We start from the raw sequence: 24,003 nt of genomic DNA, 5'->3' as shown, positions 1-24,003 counted from the left end.
CTTTCCGCTGTAGAACTCTTTTCTTATAATTTGTTTCGATGAAACTTTTCTATTTTTTGTCAGAATAAAACTGTAAAAGCTAAAGCTTCGGCTTACTAGCTTCGAACCTTTGATGTAATTATACCCCTTATCTATGTGATGTAAAATATTGTGGAATTGTTGTATCTCTGACTCGCCTTCGCGCAGGATGTATACTTGTATTACGATCCGATATCAAGTGGCTATATCGGGATTCTACCCAAAGGACCATTGGTTATACTAGTTAAAGTGTTTGAGACACTAAAACTAGTGTATCTCGAAGTGGTTCTGCCACAGGATCCAAAGGAGAAACAAGTTATAAACCTTGATCAAGATGTGCAAGTGTGTGGATATTTTTGGTGGATCGTGTATGAACTCCTTTGTATGCACCATCTCTCTCTTTTTCTTTCTTTTTGGATAAGGGGCTATCTTTTCTTTCTTTTTTTGACATGCCTAAGCATGTGGCATACCTTCTTTGGGTATGCATCTTTTATTCTCTTTTTTTTGACATGCCGAAGCATGTGGCATACCTTCTTTGGGTATGCATCTTTTATTTTTCTTTTTGCATAGCCCCATATCCTTGGCATATTTTTGAGAGAGAGTGGTGTCATACATGGACATGGAGTTTTATTTTGTGGATGGATGGACAATTGCTTTCTTCTAGTGTAGAAGCATAGCATGTGGTAGAAATGTGTACGTGATCTTGATCATGGGAGTATGAAATGAATCTCACTAAGGGTCACAACAATTTGACAAAGCTCAATGAGATAGCAATCTGCATATGTGGAAGGTTTTGCAATGAAAATCAACATATGGATTTGGATAGGAATTTCCATATCATCGAAAAACTACATTATATTTTTGTGTTTTCAAATTAAATACTCCGGATGTCAAGTATCACATAAGAGAAGATCATAGCAACTCTACTTAACCATATCATAGCTCACAACAACTTAGATTTGGATCATGCTTTTTGCTACCCACAAGTTTCAAGTTCAAGGTTTTGAACAATTTAAGCCACCAAAATCAAAACTAGGTAGAGCATAAAGTTGTAACTAAGCATATGAAGGAAATTAACAGAGCAACTATTCATCATCTCAACAAGGAAAACTCACACCATGCTGAAAGTAGTAAAAATAAATGATACAGGTTACCTCTCGTGGGGGTCCTCCCCCAAGCTAGCATCAGGCTTACTATGGCTGATCGGGGTTGAAACCCGTCCAGCGGCAGTATGCCCTCCACTCCTCCTGTCCCTGCAACTATAACTACTCCATGTCGTGGATTCTTTCGCCAGTGTGACACTGCCATGCTTGGGTATTGTCGATGTGTTGGTTCAACATCTCTTGTATGTTGTCACCCTGCACCCGCAGCTCACCTAGCTGCTGGGTGATGGCACCGAAACCTCAGGATGAAGACGTCCGTTTGATGAGGTTCGGGGCTCTACCGGAGTTGGAACTAGTGGACCGGTGGCCTGGTGCCTGTCGTGTCCACTCCTTAGTGCTGGCACTATGCCATGACGGCCTCATGCTGATATGAGTGATGTAGCTGCTGAGGTGGTGGTGTCGGTTCCGCCTCCCTTCTGGTCCTGCTTCTTGTCGTCCTGCCAGGCAAACCAGAAGATCTATGCCTACGACCCCCTTCCCATGGAACGAGAGGGATGGTTGGCGAATGGCAATTATACAAATGGAACTCCGCATTGGGCAGCGGAATCTCATTTGTATAGCCCAAGTAAAAGAAAATCAAAGAGTCATTCGGGCCTTTCTTGAGTGTGTGACCTTGGATCAAATAAACCTTGTCGATATACGCACGGTCACCCTCAATGAAAGGAATAAAATTCCCCTCTAAGGCACCGATACGTGTAGTGATACGAGTAATCAAAGAAGTGCACTCAATAGGACCCGTCATCTTGAAATTCAAAAGCCATTACCTAACCAAAGCATGCGCGGGGGAGATTTTGATCTTGTTGACCATGGAATAAAGAATGAGCAACTCATCATTGCGCACGGGTCGGACATCATCTCTTGGAAAGAGAGTGATGGTCAACCACTTGTGCATCAACTGAAGAGTTGGATTATGAATATCGCTGTACCAAGGTGCAAACTTGACATAGACAACTTGACCCAAAATCCGGCCCCAAAACTCATGACGATTAAAACTTCGGCAAGCTTGGTTGAGAGAAATCGGCCAGTGTTTGTTGAAATCGAGGTGGCCGGCAAAAGTTTTCCAAGAAAGCAAATACTCTTTCCTGAAAAGTCAAAAATAAACCCCGTTTTCCACCTCCCGAAGAGTGCAAAGAAATTGGATGGTGAGGAGTCGAGAACCATACTCCTCAACGGGAACGAAGTTATCCCATCCAATTTCGTGCCAAACCTTAGAGAAGTCTTCGTACATACCTGTTTTGATGAGGAGGTCTGGATCGAATGCTCGGGTGTGGATGAAGCTTCTATTTTTGAGGATGGCGTAACCTTGTCATTCACGATCATCTCGCAAGTCAAGGTACGGTGCATCTTCCGCATCAATCTCTCTGACCCCGGCTTGCGGTTCGGCTTGCATCTCTTCATAATGTTCTTCTTCTTCATAGTCCATCGTGCTTGGTGTAGGCATAGGTTCAGGTGTGTACGAGCTTGAGCCACCCTGAGAACGGGATGAACTTCCACCCATCATCTTCTTGAATGCGCCGGAGACCTTCCGTCCTATGCCTTTCATGATGGAACAAAAATGAATGCAACTCAAAATGGGTTACGTTAGTGAAACTGAATTGAATGTTCTTACCCATGAGTTGCTCCTTCTTTCTTGCAGCAAAGAAATGAGAGAGAGAGGTCTCTTGAAATCAAATCTTGAGCAAAAAATCCAATGAAAACTCGAGAGCAAAGTTTGAGAGAGTTTGAGAGGGAGTGAGTGAATGAGAGTTGAGTGTGAGAGCTCAAAACTCACCCCTCGGCCTCTATTTAAAGGGAGAATGGCCGGGCACGGTTGGGAGAGACCAGGCTCAATGGCTAGTGACCGTTGGAAAAAGACTAGGCCCACTAGCTGTTAGCAAGGGGCCGGCCGACCCTAGGGTTTGGCCGAACCCTAAGTGGGCCACCCTGCTGACAGCCAGGGCCCACTGCCCTTCTAACGGTCAAAAACTTTTAAAACTTTGGTGCCGGCCAAACTTTGCTTCGAAAAGATGTTCAAATTTATTTTTCAAAGGATTTTTATGCTCGGAAATATTTTTAGATTTTTGTGAAAGAAAGAAAAAGTGCTAGAAAAGTTTCTAGCATGCAAGGGTGTTTTGAAAATTCAAATATGCAGTGGGAAAAACTAAAAAAATCGAGAAAAGTAAAAATTGTGGAAGGCAAATATGAGATACGTACCGATTTACCTTTGGGAAGGGCTCGTCGTTTAGAGTCTGACGAGCGGGACCTTTCTCCTGCTGTGATTACCACTGCTCGACTCATCTTGGAGAATTGGACGAGGACGAGCTTGCGACCTTACGCCAAACCTTCTTCGAACGTCTTCTATTTGATTGTGTGGTCGTAGGTTCTTCTGACTGAGGTTCTGGTGCACCCCAGAGTGGACTTCCGTTGTGAGCCTACTGAATCACGAACCTCTTGATGAGTCCGGCCCAGGTGGGGTTGGATGAAAAGCCCGACACACCGATCCGGATTTCCCGAATCCCGCAATCTTAGCATCGATAGCCGAAAATACGACGCACCGATCTGGCCTACAATGCCACTAGGGCCTCTTGTTGTGCCTTGGCAATCTTAGCACCGCATTCCGGCACACCCCTCGGGGAAAGACCCAATCATCCCAAATGACTAGTCCAATAGGGGAAGGGTGGCTCTCCCTTTTAAGGTGTATTTCTCCTCCCAACCTAAGCAAGGTGGGATAATGAGGCTCACACAGTCGTCGCCCGACTACAACTGGGCCACTTGGCCCATTTTTTGTTGCATCTTTGCCAACGGGTAAAGTGGAGGATGTCCTCATCATTCCCACCCCTTTAAACAAGGGCCCAGCTTTGATACCAAATGATGAGTCCGGCCCCAAGTGGGGTTGGATTTAAAGCCTGACACACCGATTCGGATTCCCCGAATTCAGCATTCTTAGCACCGACAGCCGAAAATACGATGCACCGATCCGTCCTACAACGCCACTAGGGCCTCTTGTTGTGCCTCGGCAATCTTAGCACCGCACTCCGGCGCACCCCTCGGGGAAATGCCCAATCACTCCAAAAGACTAGTCCAATAGGGGAAGGGTGGCTCTCCCTTTTAAGGTGGATTTCTCCTCCCAAGCTAAGCAAGGTGGCATTATGAGGCTCACACGGTCGCCGCCCGACTACAACTGGGCCACTTGGCCCATTTTTTTGTTGCGTCTTTGCCAGCGGGTAATAGTGGAGGATGTCCTCATCACCTCTGCTCCTTCCTGTGGAGGAATTTAAAGAATATATTTGTCGACCCCGATGCGGAACTGGACTTCTCCAGATCTGACATCGATCCTAGCCTTCACACTGTTCAGAAAAGGTCGTCCGAGGATAAGGTCCAGTCCCAAATCTCCATCCATGTTGAGGATGACAAAGTCGGCTAGGATGAAGCAATTCCGGATTCGTACGTAGATGTTTTCGACTATCCCTTCGGGATGTCGGACTGTGGAATCTGCAAGCTATACAAACATACGGGTCTAGGAAAGAGCAGGATACTGCAATTGCTCAAAGATTACCTTGGGCATGATGTTTATGCTTGACCCAAGGTCACAGAGGGCCTATGAAAAGGATTGATCGAAGATGGAACAAGTGATCTTGGGCACCCCTGGATCTCCATGTAGTTTCGCTGTCAGCCTACCCCACGCATTCATCCTTGGGTGCGTGGTTTGTCCTGCATGGTTTCTTCGGGGAGTCTGCCGGGGAAGGTTGCCCCACCCGGTAGACACCAAATTTACAGTTTCAACGGGAGATTCGGGTTGCCTCAGGATCTTCCTGTTCTCAGAGACAGGAGCAGTAGCAGCAATTTGAGCCAGTTGTGTTTCTATCATTTTGTTGAAACTTAATTGATTTTTAAGAGCAGAAGAAAGAGTTTCAACTTTAGCATTTATTCCTTCCAAAATTTTATCATTGGTAGCAAGCTTTTTGTTTAAAGATTCATTGATTTTAGCTTGGCCAAAGACTATGTCTCTCAAGGAGGGTTGGTTTGAATTGAAATTTGAGTTAAAATTGTTATCTCCTCCTTGGAATGGTGGGCGTGCTTGACCCCACCCCTGACCTCCTTGTCGATGGAACCCGGTGTTGTTGTTGATGTAGGCTGCGTCTTCTCGGGTCTCGGGGCAGTCATTCCCCGAGTGTCCACTGTCACCACAAACCTTGCACGTGAAGTACGAGTTCATGGCATGGACGGGAACAGGCATCTGTTGCCGATTCCCTACGTCAAGCTTCTTCATTAGGAGGTCCAGCTTGGCGGCGAGCATGTCCGTCTCCTTGACGGTATGCATTCTACCTTTGGTTCTGGGCTGGGAACGCTCCTCGTTCTAGCCCTGGTAGGAGACCATTTTCTCGATTAAGGCCATAGCCTTTGCAATTGTGAGGTCGAGATAGGCTCCTCCAGTAGCAGCATCAAGGTGGGCTCTAGATGTTGTCGTTAGCCCGTTGTAGAAGCTTTGGAGTACGAGCCACTCGTCCATCCCATGATGAGGATAGGCGAGTATGTATTCTTGCAGTCTCTCCCAAGCTTCTGGGATGGATTCCATCCCTGTCTGTTGGAAACATGAAATTCTTCCACACAGAGCATTGGTTTTGCCCAACGGAAAGAATTTAGCATGGAACGTCGTGGAACATGTGTCCCACGTGCTGACGGCTTCCTTGTTCTAATAAAACCATTGTTTCGCTTTCCCCAGGAGGGAGAAAGGAAATAGGTGGAGCCTGATGGCGTCAGCCGTAACGCCCCATATGGTTACGGTCTTGCAAAGCTCCAGAAAGTTCTGGAGATGGGTGTTGGTGTCCTCATTCGGCTTGCCACAGAATGGGCTAGCCTGCACCATGTTTATGAGGCTTGACTTCAGCTCAAAGTTTACGTCCCCAACATCAACATTGGGTCCAGTTGCCACATTGGCAGCTGAGGGGACGGAGAAGTCACGGAGAGTCTTCTCAGCCATGAGTTCAGTGATTAATGGTGCTTGGGAAGCTGGTTCGCTTATCGACTGCAAGATTGGAGGAGGGACAACGCGAGGTCGAACCCTTCTCACGAGCTTCTCAGGATTTTCAACAAAATTTGTCGGCAAGGAGAAACCAGACATACACTACCCTATTTTCATCCAATTAGGAGAAACAAAAAAGATAAACACATTAGCCAGTATAAGTAGTAGCTACCTCTTACTTATATTGCCATGTTTATGTACTTTAGTAAATATACTTTACACCTAGTGCCATCCCCGACAACGGCGCCAGAAATGCTTGTTGGCATTTCTTAGCGTCGCCACTAGGAGTGGTCAGTTCCTAGCAACGCCGCCAGAAATGCTGGTGTGGTATGTCTTAACGTTTACAGAAAGATCCGCAAGCGCACGGATATACCGTTGTAGCATTTCACCCGGAAGTATTCAGGGTATCGTTATTTATATTTTCCAAAGGGATGGCTAGGTTGTGTAAAGTGTATTTACTTAGTTGCATAACCATGACACATATGAGCAAGATGAAGACCACTGACTATACGGGGGTAAGTGATAAATGAATGATAATCAGGGGTAATGTGACACACACAGAACATCCAACTCTCATGAATAAAGAATAAACAAGCAATCCTAAGGTTAGTGGGAGCATAGGCAAAGATTCCTAGTTAGCGAATAAGTTATGTTAGCCACATTGCTTAGAACTGTAGGTGCCGGGAAATTAGGGACATCAGGGAGAATGACCCGCACTGGAGAACATCCAGTCCCGTTTCATCTTTGCATGAACTCCTACACCGTACCCGAATGTCGGGGAGTACGCTAACCGAGAAGCAGCTTCCCGGTGGACCGACAGGGCTATCACCACCTGCGGTCTACCCCAGTCACACCATGGAGCACCATCATATCCGAAGGATCCCGCATCCGGGCACCATGCCCGCATATGAGGTCACTACCCTTGCACCCCCGGGTCCCCCACCCTTCGCATGGACAGGTAAGATGCTAAGGCAAGCCCGAAAGCACAATGAACCGATATCCTTACCCAGATCATATGGTCTAAGCATGCAACTAGAATAACTTGGTAAAGCATTGATTAAGGCTAAGCAAGCTACGAACATAGCAAGATAACCAAGAACGAACTCTGAATGAATAGCATAACGAAAGTCTGAATACAAAGCCATACCAGAGGCCGAGGATTGCTCGCCGACCCCGAGGACGATTGGATTCGCTAAGGAGATGAAGTACTACCCTAGCTCCACTAACCTAAGGAGTACAAGTCACAAGAGAGTGTAGAGAGAGAGGTATTCAAGTGGTGTGTGTGAGAGAGAGTGGTGGGAGGCCCCTTTTATAGTTTGAGAGGTCGGTTCCTGCCATCTCCTTGTATGGAAACATGCCAAACCGCCATTGGGAGGATCAGATCAAGCTTCCCGCCAAAAATCAGCGGGAAACTCTGACAAGGGTGGTCGGCCAACCCCTTGTTGCCGCCTCTGGCCACCATCCTTCTCTGGTACACTGCCTGGTGGGTCCTGATGTCAGATGGTCGGTGCCGGGGCTTGGTTGGTCGGTTTGGTCTGGTTTGTGGGCCTCTTTTGCTCATGTTATGCAGGACACGATCATCTGTGACTTCTGTCTGCGTATTCGTCGTGTTTTCGTCTTATTCCGGACTTGTGCTCCTGAAAATATAAATTCTCGAAAACAACTATGAGCTAGGTTAGTGATACAAATATGCGAGTAAGAGGTATAGTTTTCCTTCTTTTATGAGTATAGTTGACGATCATATTTCGCACTTAACAACCGTCAACACTCTCTTTGACTAGGGCTATTGTGACACCTCCGGTGTCTGTACATTTAAATACAGATCAATGTACCCACATAAAACTAAAAGGAAGAAATTTGGAAATTAATTCAAAAAGAAAAGGTCAAATAAAAGTCAAACTACACAAAAGAAATTTAAATGAGAAAGAAAAGGGCTGAAAACCTACTCAAAATCCAATTAAAAAATGTGCACAAAAATAAGTTTGGCTCATAAAGGGTACCTTAAATGACATGTGCTAATTGGAGCTTTCAGCCAAAAACCACCCAAAAACTGAATGAAAATCAAAGCCCTTTTGTGCAAATTAGGAAATTCAAAATAGTTCAAAATGTGGGTTTCAAATAAAAATTTGCATAAAACAAAAGTTGTAGATCTTGAAATGTTATGCAAATTTGGTATTCAAAACTTTTTTATTTGAGCCCCAGAAAGTATAGAAAATTTTAGTTTATCGAGAGGTCCCTAAACTTTTAGAAATAACAAATGAGCCCCTACCTCCATCTTCCCTCCTCTGTTTCTCTGCCGCGGTGCACCACCCGCCGCCGGCGTACGGTGGATGCCGTCCACGGCCATCTGGGCCCCCGATGGACCTCAAACACGCCGCCTGTCCTGCTAGCTCGCTCCTCCGCCGCCTGCCACGCGGCCCTGGCCTTCTGGCAAGGCGCCACGCCGCCCCGCCATGCATCCCGCCTCTGCTCCCTCCGCCACCTCGCCGTCGAGCCATCCCGGGCCAGACCGACCACCCCCAGGTGCCATTAGCCTCGCCCTGGAGCCCTCCAGCCTATAACTAGGACCAAAGACCCCGCCGTCGCGCGACCCCTATCTCCTTCCCCTTCCTCCACCACCCGCCATTGCCGACTGGCTCGAGCTCGCACGGGCAGGCCACCCCAGACCCGCATTGCCTCACCCAACCACCCCAGCAGCCTCGCAACACTCCAGTGAAACTCACACGCGTGCGAAATCCCACCAAAACCCATCCCAGTCACTGTTCGCCTTCCGCGCCGCCGCCGGCGAGCACGGGGCTCGCCATGAACCGGCCAAATCCGGGGGAGTCCGAGCACGACAACAACCCGGGAGCTTCCTCACGCTCTCGCGGTGCTCGTGCGCGCGACATTCGTCTACCCCGAGCCCTCCTTCACCTACACCGCCGATGACCCGAATGCCGCCGCCGCCGTCGACGCCGACGAGCTCGTTCCCGGCCACCATCCACCCGAACGCCGACCTGGGCAAGTAGTTCTCGAACTCCTCTCTCCCACGCGCCACCACATTGCAGCCCCGGTAAGCCCTGCCTAGCAGAACACCACCGGCAAGATGCAACGGCGGAGAAGGCCGGCGAACGACCCGATTGTAATTTCTTTTTTTTTGGTTAAGGGTGTGTTTGCAAGTTTTCCAAGGTTTGGCAGTGAACTTCAAAAATGCATAACAAATCACAAAAAAATCGTAAAAATGCAAACTCCACTGATCTGGAATCATGGTAACATGATCTACAAGTTTTGTAATAGCCAGAACTACAGAAATCCTACCAATTTAAATCTATGAAAAAGAATAAGAAAACCAACCAATGCATGTTCAGGAAGTTCTACTCAACAAATGACCATGATTTTTGGATATATTGTTTCTGATGGAAAAAAGATTCTCAAATCTGTTAATGAACTTCATGATTTAATGCTAGAAAACATGTACATGATCTTGCTATGAAATTTTTCGTACATGCATGTGTAACTGAAACCTTGCTAATCCATAAATTACAGGACTGTTAGAGTTAGTTTGCTATATACCATGATTAATGCTTGTTTAATCAACTTAATTCATATTATATAGTTGTTATGATCAGAAAAATCTATATTTATTTCTACAGTTTTATTTTGGTTCTGTCTTCATGCCTGTAAAGTTTGAGCTATAGTTATGGAGTATTTCTTCAGTTAAAAATCAGGCTTAGTATCTCATGGCTAGGTTTACTATTTTTGTTCAGAATAGAGTAGACCCCATCTGATCATGATTTTTGGGCATGTTTCTGGTAACAACACAAATTTCCTAGGATAAAAGTTTCACATGCAGTACTGATTTTCTTGAACCTCGAATTATTAAGCCATCTCATGTAGAGTTAAATGCATCATTAATTCTTCTTATAAATATAATGCTTGAGAATTTTTCTGGAACATGTTTAGCTCATATCTAGGCTCTGGTAATATTTTGAGAACCATATCCCTGGTATAACTCTGTGTAAAATTAATCTTAGTTAATAGCTCGCTAGATTTGTTCATTTTATAACCTCTGATTCTTAAGGAAATAAAACCTACAAATTTTACAGTGCTGAGTAAATGCTACATATATGCTTCTTGAAAATTTGTAGCCCCAGAACCCATGTCAATATTTCCATACAAAATCGAGAAGCAATTAAAGTAATCTGATTACATGAATTTTCATGATCAAATGCTCCATGGTTAGATGCTGAAATTTACCCAGTAGATGCAAGTTTACCTGCTCTGTTTTATAGTAATTTTTCATCAATAACTTATGAGTAGAATTGCTGTTATGAAACTGTGAAATCCTGCTAGGTTTTAATGCTAAAAATGAAAACCAACCCACACCCACTCATTTATGAAGAAACATAGTAATAAGTACTACTCCATAAATGACTGCCCAGTAATTAATTCCACAAAGATCGTCTCTATGTTATTTTGTTGGACTACAACTTTATCGTGAAGGGAAAAAACCAGTTATCATGTTGTAACTCATTATCTTGCACTGCATATAGAAACGATTAATCTTCCTGACGGTGACTACGAGCTGGTTCCCGCGGATTCTCTTGCTCAGGAGGTTAATTTAAACTGCACTAACTTAGCTCAAGACCTGGGCCAAGCCCCAGAAGCTTCTCTGCCTGACAGTGCCCAAGAAGGCAAGCTCCGGTGCATAATCCCATTATTTTCAGAGTTATTATTTATCTAACTATTCATAATGTGTTGTAATAATTTTATTTCTGCATTTAAGTTTTCTAGGCGTTGATCGAAAACCTTAGATGCATGATCCCTAGGAACCTATGTTTGACATCCGGATCTTTTTATCGACTAGTAGCCCCGCTAATTAAGAATGGTAGAAATCGAGGGGTTTCCTGCCTCTCGTGAGCATAAAGGAATTTACTGACTTTAAATTCCTGCTGAAATATAAGGACAACGGACGGGGTTGTGTAGTTGTGATACCCCGCTGGTGTAGTCAAAATTGGCTAAAGTCGCAGTGTGTGGCTCATTTCGTTAAGCATTTGAATGTACTAGCCACATACTGAGAAATATGGTAATCGGTAATCTTAAGTACCTGATTGGACCAGTGAGTGGAACGATCTCGCACCCCCTTGGTAGCAGTAGGTTTATTTTTGTCCGGATGTATGGGTGTAGAGTGGTCGGACTCTGTAGTCGGGGGGGGGGGGGTGTTCCAGATCCACAGGCTGGAAAGAAAGGGGAAAAGTAGCATGGGCGGGAGCGAAGTCAATCCCCATGTATGTGGTCTAGGTTCCCCTGGCCAGGTTGACATTTGATTCAGAATCGTTTGCCTCTCACGGCATGAGATTGCTTAATGTTTTCGGTCACACAGAGTAACAAGAGGAACATGATGTTGACAATTCTGCTGTATGATTAAATGTTTGCTCTACCATGTTTGAGTAGAGATAGTTGCAAACTTAGAACGGTTAATCGAACTAGAAGATGGCAAAGGTAAAATCTGAAAATAAGGATCAACTCTTAGTGGCATTTTTGGCAAAACAAACCCCACCAACCAAAAAGCCTTGCATGTCTAGTTATCGGACTATGTTATATCCGGTGATGGGTAAGTCTTGCTGAGTATTAGTATACTCAGCCTTGCTTGTGGCACTGTTTTCAGGTACTAACTTCGAGGATATGATTGCGAGTCTTACTTGGCCTTGTACTTTACCTCCGGGCTGGTCTGTTGAGTGGGATGGTCGTTCAGCTGGTGCTGACCACCCTCCCGCTGAATGACGCTTTCGTACGGGCTTTATCGATGCATCACGTTATTTCATTAGTTATCTTTTACTGCTTCCACTGAACAATGAGACTTGAATAATTTGAGTAGTTGAAACTATGTAGTACTTTACTATTCTGAACCCGATTTGTAATAAATTTATCTTTCGCTGCAATCACTCTGAGATGTATGAGATGTTCTGTGTTGTAATCTCTGGGCTCACCTTCGTGTGAGTGTTGTCTGCACGATCCTGGAATAGCGTGGCTTTTATCGAGGCTTCACTCGAGGAACTACCGGTGCGTGCCGATTTGGGTCGGAGTTGCCTAGCAACGAAGATCAGTGCACCCAGGCCCAGTTAGTTTGGGTGGTTCCGCCACAGCTGGCATCAGAGCTCGCCGACAGCCTACCAGAGATGGCAACCCTTGTTTTCAAAACAACAAACTTAAAATTTGACTTCAAAACTACTAAGGTTTTGAAAAGGTTTAGGATCTCCAAGGACAAGTCTAGAATGTAAAGCCCTAGGGGATCTTATGGGTATAATTAGGTGGCTTATATTGTATGGCTAACTTACAACACTTTACAATTCAGTATTTAAATTCTGCAACTACATCGTCGCCGCGGAGGTATGATTACTCAGTCAGCTGAGGGAGTCTGACCTTCCTGTCGGTGATGCGAGCCGAATGCTGGAGCTCAAGCAGTGGCCTACTTGAGCTGCTGCCCATATACCAACTTCGGTTGAATATATGGCGAGTAATGGTTTGAAATTGAAATTCAATTCCCTGTCAAAGACGGTACATAGTCAATACGTTATCCCGGTAACGTATGCTTAATGTTGTCCATAAGGCGGGAATTGTATGGATGCCAGTTCTATAGTGATCGGTAATATATGGGAACACTTTCGTGAGTGCTGGCATGAAAGGTTCATTTTGTATACTGTCAATTTTCTGTAGGTACGCTAACTCGAAAACGAATCTTAGGTTATCTAGCTATATCGAGTAGTTATATAGCGAGAGACGTAATATGTATGCCACCAAGGTCAATTGCGTAAGATCAAGACTACTTGGCAATTCTTTTCCTTGGTGGGGACGGATAGGTTCTGCATTCATCCTCAAATCATCAGCAAAGAAATCCTTGGAAGAAATCGTAACCAAAAAGGCTAAAACCCTATCCTAAGGATCATCTAGACAGTCTGCAAATTCAGGGAAATTGGTTTCCTCGAATTTTAAACCTATGATAAATTGCTCAAATCAACTTAGGGTAGTAATATGAAATGATTAGCCCTAAGTTACCAAACTCTTGTAAAAATTTTAGAATTTTTGAAGCCTCCTAGCTTGGTGTTTTTGAATTTAGATCAACCCTTTGTAAAACTGTCAACTCTGAGCAGTCTGTACAAACTGAATTTTTCGACCTATTTAAGTTGTTCAAATGAAAAATCGTTCAACACAAAAGTTTTAGATAACTTAGTGATAAACTTACCATAAAAATTTGAATTATCTTGGTCTACTGGTTTGGTAGTTATGGTCAAATTACACTCTCTCTGGACACACAGATTTCTTGGTTGACATCACTCTGAAAACCTGAGCATATCACCCTCTTGGAGTCGGAATTGATCTTAGTGATGACTAGATGCAATGTTCCTTATTATCATAGGGATCTCCTGTAAATTTTAGAGAATTTTCCGAGCTGCTTATCTATCATTTCGATTAATTTCTTTCACTATCCAGAATCAGCGATTCCTTGTTTACCATCAGCTGATCCATAGGTCTTTTGTTGGGACAGATGGACGAGCTGGTGCTTGTTGATGAGCAGGGGCATGTGCACTCCGCCTGCTTGCACTGGGACAGACTTCCTCGCTGTCTTTGGGAGCTTTTGAGTGCAGCCGGTTACCTCCAGCCACCGATCTACGATGGCCACGACTTTGTGGAGGACGGAGTTCGTCGCTGCAGTGTGACAACGGTGATTCCGCAACACCCGCTCAACGGGTGTGGGCCGATCGAGACTCAGATTGTCGGTCACCATCTACTAGACACTTGGGAGCTTACCGCCATGAGGGCGATGACCACGTTTTTCTTTTTGCACCCTCTGGAGGTAGTTCTGACTGCGTACGGGTTGTTCCCTGCACACGACCCGGCCCACCCGCTTTGGCTTGACCGGATGGCACATGTGGATGCAGTCTCTACCTTCGACCCAATCGGGGCACTCTGGACGACAGTGATGTGCTTAGATGGTCTGTATAGACTCCACACTTTCTAGAGCTACGCTGTCGCTCAGCTGGTTGACCAGGCGCAGGCCTTGCACCTGACCGTCCAGCTGAGGGATGAGCAGCTTCAGGAGGCCAGTGCCGAGCTCGAGAGCAGGGCTGCTCTTATCACCCAGCTCCATGGCCAGATCCACGAGCTTCAAGACACGGTGATGGATCGTGATGCTACGATCAACTTCCTAGAGGACCAGTTTCATGACCTCAAGCTTGACTTGGACGACGCTCAGGCTCAGCTCCACCAGATGTAGGTCGATCCGCCCGCACCACCCGGCCCGATGCAGGTGGATGGTGAGGAGGAACCTCATGAGATCTAGGGTATTTCAGAGATGGACTTTGAGGACCAGGTGCCGCAGCCTGCTCCGGTTGAGGTTCACACTCCCGTTGCGAGCGAGGCATCGGTCAACATGGCGCTGTTTTCTTAGCTTTTGTAGACTCCTCTTAGTGTAGCCTACTTTTGGATCATGGCTACTAGGCTAAATTAGAGTTGAGTAACTCCTAGTACTGATGTTAGGGAGACCCAAGTAGAAAAGGGAAGGTGATGGATGTAATGAACCCCTAATGCTACTCATGTGAAATATCGGTAAAATGTGAAAAGTTGAACGCAGCAGCTAGTTTGAATTTCTATCCTCATTTCCTTTACGAATTAGCTCCTCAGTTGAATACCAAAGTTGTTCCAAATTTCATCATTGGAATGCTCACAAAATTTCAGCTCAAACTAGCTTATATAGCAGGAGATAATCGCAAATTACAGAAGCTCTGTTTTCTGTAAAAGCAGAAAACTAGAGGAGGAGTAAATGAATTTTTCGACTAACCTACTCTGGGAATCTGACTTTGCGTTGACTACCAAAGCTGTATCTCATGAAATTATCTATCTCCGGTAAAAATTTCAAGTTTATATCATGTACAGAACTCCATTTATGCGCTTTTTCGTATCACCAGTTTTTCTGTGTAACATGATTTAAGCAATTCTTATAATTTCCATTATATCTTGAGTTCTATGTTCCATTTGAAATTATGAAAACATTGAGCCTAATGCAAATTACTCACATTCCAGATGGTTGGATCAACTCGAGGCACCCCTAGTGATTTTGGAGCCGGAGGGAATGGTGATCCACCTCCACCTCCTCCACCAGTGGGTATCGCCGAGGTTCTTGCGCCCAGACTGAAATTTTGCGGCAGTTGGTTCAAGCTCAGCAGCAACCGCGGGGTGGGCATCATGCTCATCAAGTGTAGGAAGCGAGCTACCAAGATTTCCTCAGTACTCAGCCTCCGCTATTCGCTAAAGTGGATGAGCCTCTTGACGCGGACGCTTGGATTCACACAACCGAGTCCAAGTTTTCTCTATTGACTGCTCCTTGGTCTGAAGCAAACAAGACTCCCTATGCCGCGCAGCAGCTTCGCGGATCAGCTCGTATGTGGTGGGATCATTACCACGAAATGCTACCGGCTGATCATGTGGTAAATTGTAATGAGTTCAAGAATGCTTTTCGGGCTCATCATATTCCAGCTGGACTTCTTGACCGTAAACTCAACAAGTTCTTGGTATTAACACAAGGCACTCGGACTATGTGCACTGGCTTTCAATCAATTGTGCCAATATGCTGGACATCATGCGGATACCGATGCTAAGAAGCATGAACACTTCTGTCGAGGCCTTAGTACCAAGTTACAGGAAAGGCAGAATCTTGTCCGTGCGGACTCGTTCAATGATTTAGTGAATTTGGCTATCACTCAGGAGGATCTTATTGCTGCACACCGTGCTGAAAAGAAGCGCAAGGCACCTGCTGGACCCTCGAGTGCTTCTGCACCGAGGTATCACATTGTGCAGAATACTCCAGCTGCACCCTCTCAGAAGGCCCCACAGCCAGGGCGATGGGTTATTCGACCTCCTCAGTAGCAGCAGCAAACTCACTATGCTCCACCACAGCAGCAACAGCCGACCGGCCCTAGGCCGAATTTTCAGCAAGCCACTCGCCTCGACAACAACAACCGTTGTTTCAAGTGTGGGAGCCTGAATCACTTTGCCAAAATGTGCTCGCAAGCGGGACAAAATCAGGGGCAGGCTTCTCGCAGAAACGATCAAAATAAGGGCAAGAAGCAAACCGTTCAAGTCAGGCAAGGCCAACTTAACTTCACCAATCTTGCAGAGCTTCCGGAAGGGGCACAGATTATGTCAGGTACATTCTCTATAAACCATCACCCCGCAGTTATCTTATTCGATTCTGGTGCATCCCATAGCTTCATTAGTTCTAAATTTGGAGCAAGGGTTGGGTTAGATTTTTGTCACACTAAAGGGTCATTCATGATATCTACTCCGGGTGGTAAAGTCACATCAAACCAAATCGTTCATAATGCACCACTTAAGTTGGGTAGTAAAACCATTCCTACCACTTTAATCCTATTACCACTTGAGGGGATGGATATTATTCTAGGAATGGATTGGATGAATAGACATGAGGTATTGTTAGATATCTCTTCCCGAGCAGTTGAAACTAATTCACCCACCCATGGCCATTCGGTTCTATATCTGCCTCATTCGGAAAATGTCAATTCATGTGCTTATGCCATGAATGATATTCGCCTCGAAGATATTCCTGTAGTCCGTGAATATGCAGATGTTTTTCCAGACGATTTACCTAGTATGCCGTCAGACCGGGATATCGAATTTGTCATTGAACTACAGCCCGGTACCGCACCTATCTCGAAAAGGCCGTACCGAATGCCACCTAAAGAGTTGGTGGAGCTAAAAATTCAATTGCAAGAACTACTGGACAAAGGTTTTATCTGCCCAAGTGCTTCACCTTGGGGCTGTCCCGCATTATTCGTAAAGAAGAAAGATGATTACCGGCCTCTCAATGCGGTAACCATCAAAAATAAATATCCACTTCCCCGCATTGATGTACTGTTCGATCAGTTAGCTGGAGCAAAGATCTTCTCTAAGATCGATCTTCATTCGGGGTATCATCAAATTAAAATCAGACCTTGTGATATACCCAAGACAGTCTTCTCAACCAGATATGGTCTTTATGAGTATTTGGTTATGTCCTTCGGTCTCACAAATGCTCCCGCTTACTTCATGTACCTTATGAACTCGGTATTCATGCCAGAACTTGATAAGTTCGTTGCGGTTTTCATCGATGACATCCTAATCTATTCCAAAAATGAGGAGGAGCATGAGGAACACTTGCGCATTGTTCTCCAACGCCACCACGATCATCAGCTATATGCAAAATTCTCTAAATGTGAATTTTGGCTGAACACAGTCAAATTTTTGGGTCACATCATATCCAGTGAAGGTATTTCAGTTGACCCCAGCAAAGTTCAAGAGGTGATGGACTGGAAGCCTCCTACTTCTGTTCATCAGATTCGCAGTTTCCTCGGATTGGCGGGATATTACCGCAGGTTTATTATAGACTTTTCCAGAATAGCAAAACCAATGACGGAACTGCTAAAGAAGGACGTCAAATTTAAATGGGATGCGAAGTGCGATGGAGCATTTCATACACTGAGAGCACATCTCACCACAGCACCAGTCTTGGCCCAACCAGACCACAGCAAGTCCTATGATGTTTATTGTGATGCATCGGGAACTGGTCTTGGTTGTGTTCTAATGCAAGATAACTGAGTTATTGCATATGCTTCCCGAGCTCTTCGACCGCACGAACTCAATTATCCCACCCATGATCTTGAGTTAGCAGCGGTTATTCATGCTCTCAAAATTTGGAGACATTATCTTATGGGGACTTATTGCAACATTTTCACTGACCATAAGAGTCTTAAATATATTTTCACCCAAAGTGAGCTGAACATGAGGCAACAAAGATGGGTGGAATTAATCAAAGATTATGACTTGGACGTTCACTATCATCCAGGCAAGGCCAATGTCATCGCCGATGCGCTTAGTCGCAAGGTTCACTGCAACTGCTTTCCAGCAGAGTCATACCACCAATCGTTGTGTGCTGAAATGCAAAGGCTGAATTTGGAAATCATTCCTCAAGGTTCACTAAATCACATTTCTGTCGAACCAACACTTCATGACCAAGTCATCATGGCACAATTGCATGATAAGAGTGTTGGAATTATCAAACAGAAAGTGCTATAGGGCGAAAATAAATACAAGTGTTTCCGTGTGGACCATAAAGGAATTTTGTGGTTCGAGGATCGCCTAGTCGTTCCTAAAAATCATGAGCTGCGGAAACAAATTTTGGATGAAGCACATCTCTCTAAATTTTCCATTCATCCAGGTAGCACCAAAATGTACCAAGATCTCAGGCAAAAGTTTTGGTGGACTCGAATGAAGAGAGAAATTGCTAAATATGTTGTAGAGTGTGACACATGTCAGAGAGTAAAAGCTAGACATTTGAAAGTTGCTGGAACTCTCCAACCTCTGCCAATTCCATTCTGGAAGTGGGAAGATATCAGTATGGATTTCATTGTGGGCTTACCCAACACCTCTCAACACCATGATTCCATCTGGGTTATTGTTGAAAGGCTCACAAAGACTGCTCATTTTTATTCCAGTGCATACGGAATATCGAGCCAAGAAGTATGCTGAAATTTATATCGATCGAATTGTCTGCCTACACGGTGTACCAAAAACCATTATCTCACGGTTTTGGGAGCAACTTCAAGAGGCTCTCGGGACTAAATTAATTCAAAGCTCAGCTTACCATCCACAAACTGACAGGCAAACCGAAAGGGTGAATCAAATTCTAGAAGACATGCTTCGAGCGTGTGTCATTCGACAAATGCTTGGCTTTAGCTGAATTTTCTTAAAACAATAGCTATCAGGCCAGTCTAAAAATGGCACCATTTGAAGCCTTATATGGTCGACGATGTCGAACTCCTTTGAGTTGGTCCCAGACCAAAGAACATAAAATATTCGGACCCGAATTAGTGGTCGAGGCTGAGGAGAAAGTGAAGATCATACAAGCAAATCTCTGAGCAGCCCAATCCCGGCAAAAGAGTTACTTTGACAAGCGGAGGAAACCTTTGAAATTCAGCATTGGTGATCACGTTTATTTACGAGTTTCACCAACTCGAGGCGTTCAACGTTTCGGAGTCAAAGGCAAGCTAGCACCTCGCTATGTCGGGCCATATGAAATCATTGAAGAATGTGGACCCGTGGCTTATCGACTGCGACTTCCTTCGAGACTCGCAGCCATTCATGATGTTTTCCACATATCTCAACTTAAGAAGTGTATCTGAGTTCCTACTGAGATCATCGATCAACAAGAATTATTAGTAGAACCCGACCTCTCTTATACGGAATATCCAATCAAAATTTTGGATCAAAAAGAGAGAGGCACCCGTCGAAAGGTGGTAAAAATGTATAAAATTTAGTGGTCTCAACACGCTGAAGAAGAAGCCACCTGGGAGACGGAAGATTATCTCAATCGACTTTATCCGGGTTTTCTTAGCTTCACCTCAGGTATCTTATTTCCTACCTCAATTCAATCATCCAATCTCGGGTCGAGATTCTTTTTAAGGGGGGTAGGCTATGACACCTCAGGTGTCTGTACATTTAAATACAGATCACTGTACCCACATAAAACTTAAAGGAAGAAATTGGGAAATTAATTCAAAAAGGAAAGGTCAAATAAAAGTCAAACTACACAAAATAAATTGAAATGAGAAAGAAAAGGGGTGAAAACCTACTCAAAATCCAATTCAAAAATGTGCACAAAAATAAGTTTGGCTCATAAAGGGTACCTTAAATGACATGTGCTAATTGGAGCTTTCAGCTAAAAACCACCCAAAAACTGAATGAAAATCAAAGCCCTTTTGTGCAAATTAGGAAATTCAAAATAGTTCAAAATGTGGGTTTCAAATAAAAATTAGCATAAAACAAAACTTGTAGATCTCGAAAAGTTATGCAAATTTGGTATTCAACACTTTTTCATTTGAACCCCGGAAAGTATAGAAAATTTTAGTTTACCGAGAGGTCCCTAAACTTTTAGAAATCACAAATGAGCCCCTACCTCCATCTCCCCTCCTCTGTTTCTCTGCCGCGGCACACCACCCACCGTCGGCGTACGGTGGACGCCGTCGACGGCCATCTGGGCCCCCGGTGGAACTCAAACACGCCGCCTGTCCTGCTAGCTGGCACCTCCACCGCCTGACACGCGCCCCTGGCCTTCTGGCAAGGCGCCACGGCGCCCCGCCATGCATCCCACCTCTGCTCCCTCCGCCACCTCGCCGTCGAGATGTCCCGGGCTAGACCGACCAGCCCAGGCACCATTAGCCTCGCCCTAGAGCCCTCCAGCCTATAAATAGGACCAGAGACCCCGCCATCGCGCGACCCCTCTCTCCTTCCCCTTCCTCCGCCACCCGCCATTGCCGGCGAGCTCGAGCTCCCGCGGGCAGGCCACCCCAGACCCACATTGCCTCACCCAACCACACAGTAGCCTCGCAACACTCCAGTGAAGCTCACACGTGCGCAAAATCCCACCAAAACCCACCCCAGTCACCGTTCCCCTTCCGCACCGCCGCCGGTGAGCTCGGGGCTCGCCGTGGACCGGCCAAATCCGGGGGAGTCCGAGCACGACAACTACCCCGGGAGCTTCCTCACGCTCTCGCAGTGCTCATGCACGCGACGTTTAGCTACCCCGAGCCCTCCTTCGCCTACATCACCGACGACCCGAACGCCACCACCGCCGTCGACGCCGACGAGCTCGTTCCCGGCCACCATCCACCCGAACGCCGACCTAGGTAGGTAGTTCTCGAACTCCTCTCTCCCACGTGCCTCCACGTTGCAGCCCCGGTAAGCCCTGCCTAGCAGAACACGACCGGCAAGATGCAACGGCGGAGAAGGCCGGTGAAGGACCCAGTTGTAATTTCTTTTTTTTTGGTTAAGGGTGTGTTTGCAAGTTTTCCAGGGTTTGGCAGTGAACTTCAAAAATGCATAACAAATCACAAAAAAATCATAAAAATGCAAACTCAACTGATTTGGAATCTTGGTAAGATGTCTACAAGTTTTGTAATAGCCAGAACTATTGAAATCCTACCAATTTAAATCTATGAAAAAGAATAAAAAACCAACCAATGCATGTTCAGGAAGTTCTACTCAACAAATGACCATGAATTTGGATATGTTGTTTCTGATGGAATTTTAGGCTCATGGTAAAAAGATGGCAACCAACTAAAACTGTTATCTTGTTAGAACAATCAAGATTCTCAAATTTGTTAATGAACTTCATGATTTAATGCTGGAAAACATGTACATGATCTTGCTCTGAAATTTTTCCTACATGCATGTGTAACTGAAACCTTGCTAATCCATAAATTTCAGGACTATTAGAGTTAGTTTGCTATATACCATGATTAATACTTTTTAATCAACTTAATTCATCTTATATAGTTGTTATGCTCAGAAAAATCTATTTTTATTTCTACAGTCTTATTTTGCTTCTGTCTTCATGGCTGCAAAGTTTGAGCTATGGTTATAGAGTATTTCTTCAGATAAAAATCATGCTTAGTATCTCATGGCTAGGTTTACTATTTTTTTTCAGAATAGAGTAGACCCTATCTAATCATGATTTTTGGGCATGTTTCTGGTAACAACACATATTTCCTAGGATAAAAGTTTCATATGCAGTACTGATCATCTTTAACCTTGAATTATTAAGCCATCTCATGTAGAGTTAAATGCATCATTAATTCTTCTGATAAAAATAATGCTTGAGAATTTTTCTGGAACATATTTATCTCATAACTAGGCTCTGGTAATATTTTGAGAACCATATCCCTGGTATAACTCTCTGTCAAATTAATCTTAATTAATAGCTTGCTAGATTTGTTCATTTTATAACCTCTAATTCTTAAGGAAATAAAACCTGTAAATTTTACAGTGCTGAGTAGGTGCTACATATATGCTTCTGTAAAATTTGTAGCACCAGAACGCATGTCAATATTTCCGTACAAAATCGAGAAGCAATTAAAGTAATCTGATTACATGAATTTTCATGATCAAATGCTCAATGGTTAGATGATGAAATTTACCCAGTAGATGCAAGTTTACCTGCTCTGTTTTACACTAATTTTTCATCAATAGCTTATGAGTTGAATTGCTGTTATGAAACTGTGAAATCCTGCTAGGTTTTAATGCTAAAAATGAAAACCAACCCACACCCACTCATTTATGAAGAAACATAGTAATAAGTACTACTCCATAAATGACTGCCCAGTAATTAATTCCACAAAGATCATCTCTAAGTTATTTTGTTGGACTACAACTTTATCGTGAAGGAAAAAAATCAGTTATCATGTTGTAACTCATTATCTTGCACTGCATATAGAAACGGTTAATCTTGCTGACGGTGACTACGAGCTGGTTCCCGCGGATTCTCTTGCTCAGGAGGTTAATTTGAACTGCACTAACTTCGCTCAAGACCTGGCCCAAGCCCCAGAAGCTTCTCTGCCTGACAGTGCCCCAGAAGGCAAGCTCCGGTGCATAATCTCATTATTTTCAGAGTTATTATTCATCTAACTATTCATAATGTGTTGTAATAATTTATTTCTGCATTTTAGTTTTCTAGGCGTTGATCGAAAACCTTAGACGCGTGATCCCGAGGAACCTATGTTTGACATCCGGATCTTTTTATCGACTAGTTACTCCGCTAATTAGGAATGGTAGAAGTCGAGGGGTTTCCTGCCTCTCGCGAGCATATAGGAATTTACTGACTTTAAATTCCTGCTGAAATATAAGGACAACAGATGGGGTTGTGTAGTTGTGATACCCCGCTGGTGTAGTCAAAATTGGCTAAGGTCGTGGTGTGTGGCTCATTTCGTTAAGCGTTTGAAAGTACTAGCCACATACCGAGAAATATGGTAATCGGTAAGCTTAAGTACCTGATTGGACCAGTGAGTGGAATGATCTCGCACCCCCTTGGTAGCAGTAGGTTTATTTTTGTCCGGACGTACGGGTGCAGAGTGGTCGGACTCTGTAGTCGGGGGTGGGGGGGGGTTCCGGATCCACAGGCTGGAAAGAAAGAGGAAAAGTAGCGTGGGCGGAAGCGAAGTCGATCCCTATGCATGTGGTCTAGGTTCCCCTGGCCAGGTTGAAATTCGATTCAGAATCGTCCGCCTCTCACGACATGAGATTGCTTAATGTTTTCGGTCAAAAGTAATAAGAGGAACATGATGTTGATAATTCTGCTGTATGATTAAATGTTTGCTCTACCATGTTTGAGTAGAGATAGTTGCAAACTTAGAACGGTTAATCCAACTAGAAGATGGCAAAGTTAAAATCTGAAAATAAGGATCAACTCTTAGTGGCATTTTTGGCAAAACAAACCCCACCAACCAAAAAGCATTGCATGTCTAGTTATCGGACTATGTTATATCCGGTGACGGGTAAGTCTTGCTGAGTATTAGTATACTCAGCCTTGCTTGTGGCACTATTTTCGGGTACTAACTTCGAGGATATGATTGCGAGTCTTACTTGGCCTTGTACTTTACCTCCGGGCTGGTCTATTGAGTGGGATGGTCCTTCAGCCGGTGCTGACCACCCTCCCGCTGAGTGACGCTTTCGTACGGGCTTTATTGATGTGTCACGTTATTTCGTTAGTTATCTTTTACTGCTTCCGCTGAACAATGAGACTTGAATAATTTGAGTAGTTGAAACTCTGTAGTACTTTACTATTCTGAACCCGGTTTGTAATAAATTTATCTTCCGCTGCAATCACTCTGAGATGTATGAGATGTTCTGTGTTGTAATCTCTGGGCTCATCTTCTTGTGAGTGTTGTGTGGCAGAACCACCTGAATTATCCTAGCTCAAGTGCGCTGTCCATCACCATAGAGGCAACACCGACT

The 24,003-nt window shown here is 44.6% G+C and overlaps 1 non-coding gene across 1 annotated transcript; it reads left to right on the top strand.

Annotated features, from left to right (window-relative positions):
- The first annotated feature begins 5,668 nt into the window (after nt 1–5,668).
- On the top strand, nt 5,669–5,777 carry LOC120680390. Its single transcript, XR_005677655.1, has one exon. It is a non-coding gene; the product is annotated as a small nucleolar RNA R71 (small nucleolar RNA).
- Nucleotides 5,778–24,003: the final 18,226 nt, after the last annotated feature.

This window comes from Panicum virgatum, chromosome 6N, assembly GCF_016808335.1.
Source record: "Panicum virgatum strain AP13 chromosome 6N, P.virgatum_v5, whole genome shotgun sequence".
Classification (NCBI taxonomy): domain Eukaryota; kingdom Viridiplantae; phylum Streptophyta; class Magnoliopsida; order Poales; family Poaceae; genus Panicum; species Panicum virgatum.
The sequence above is the reverse complement of the archived record's forward strand: the minus strand, read 5'-3'. Positions and strand labels throughout refer to the sequence as shown.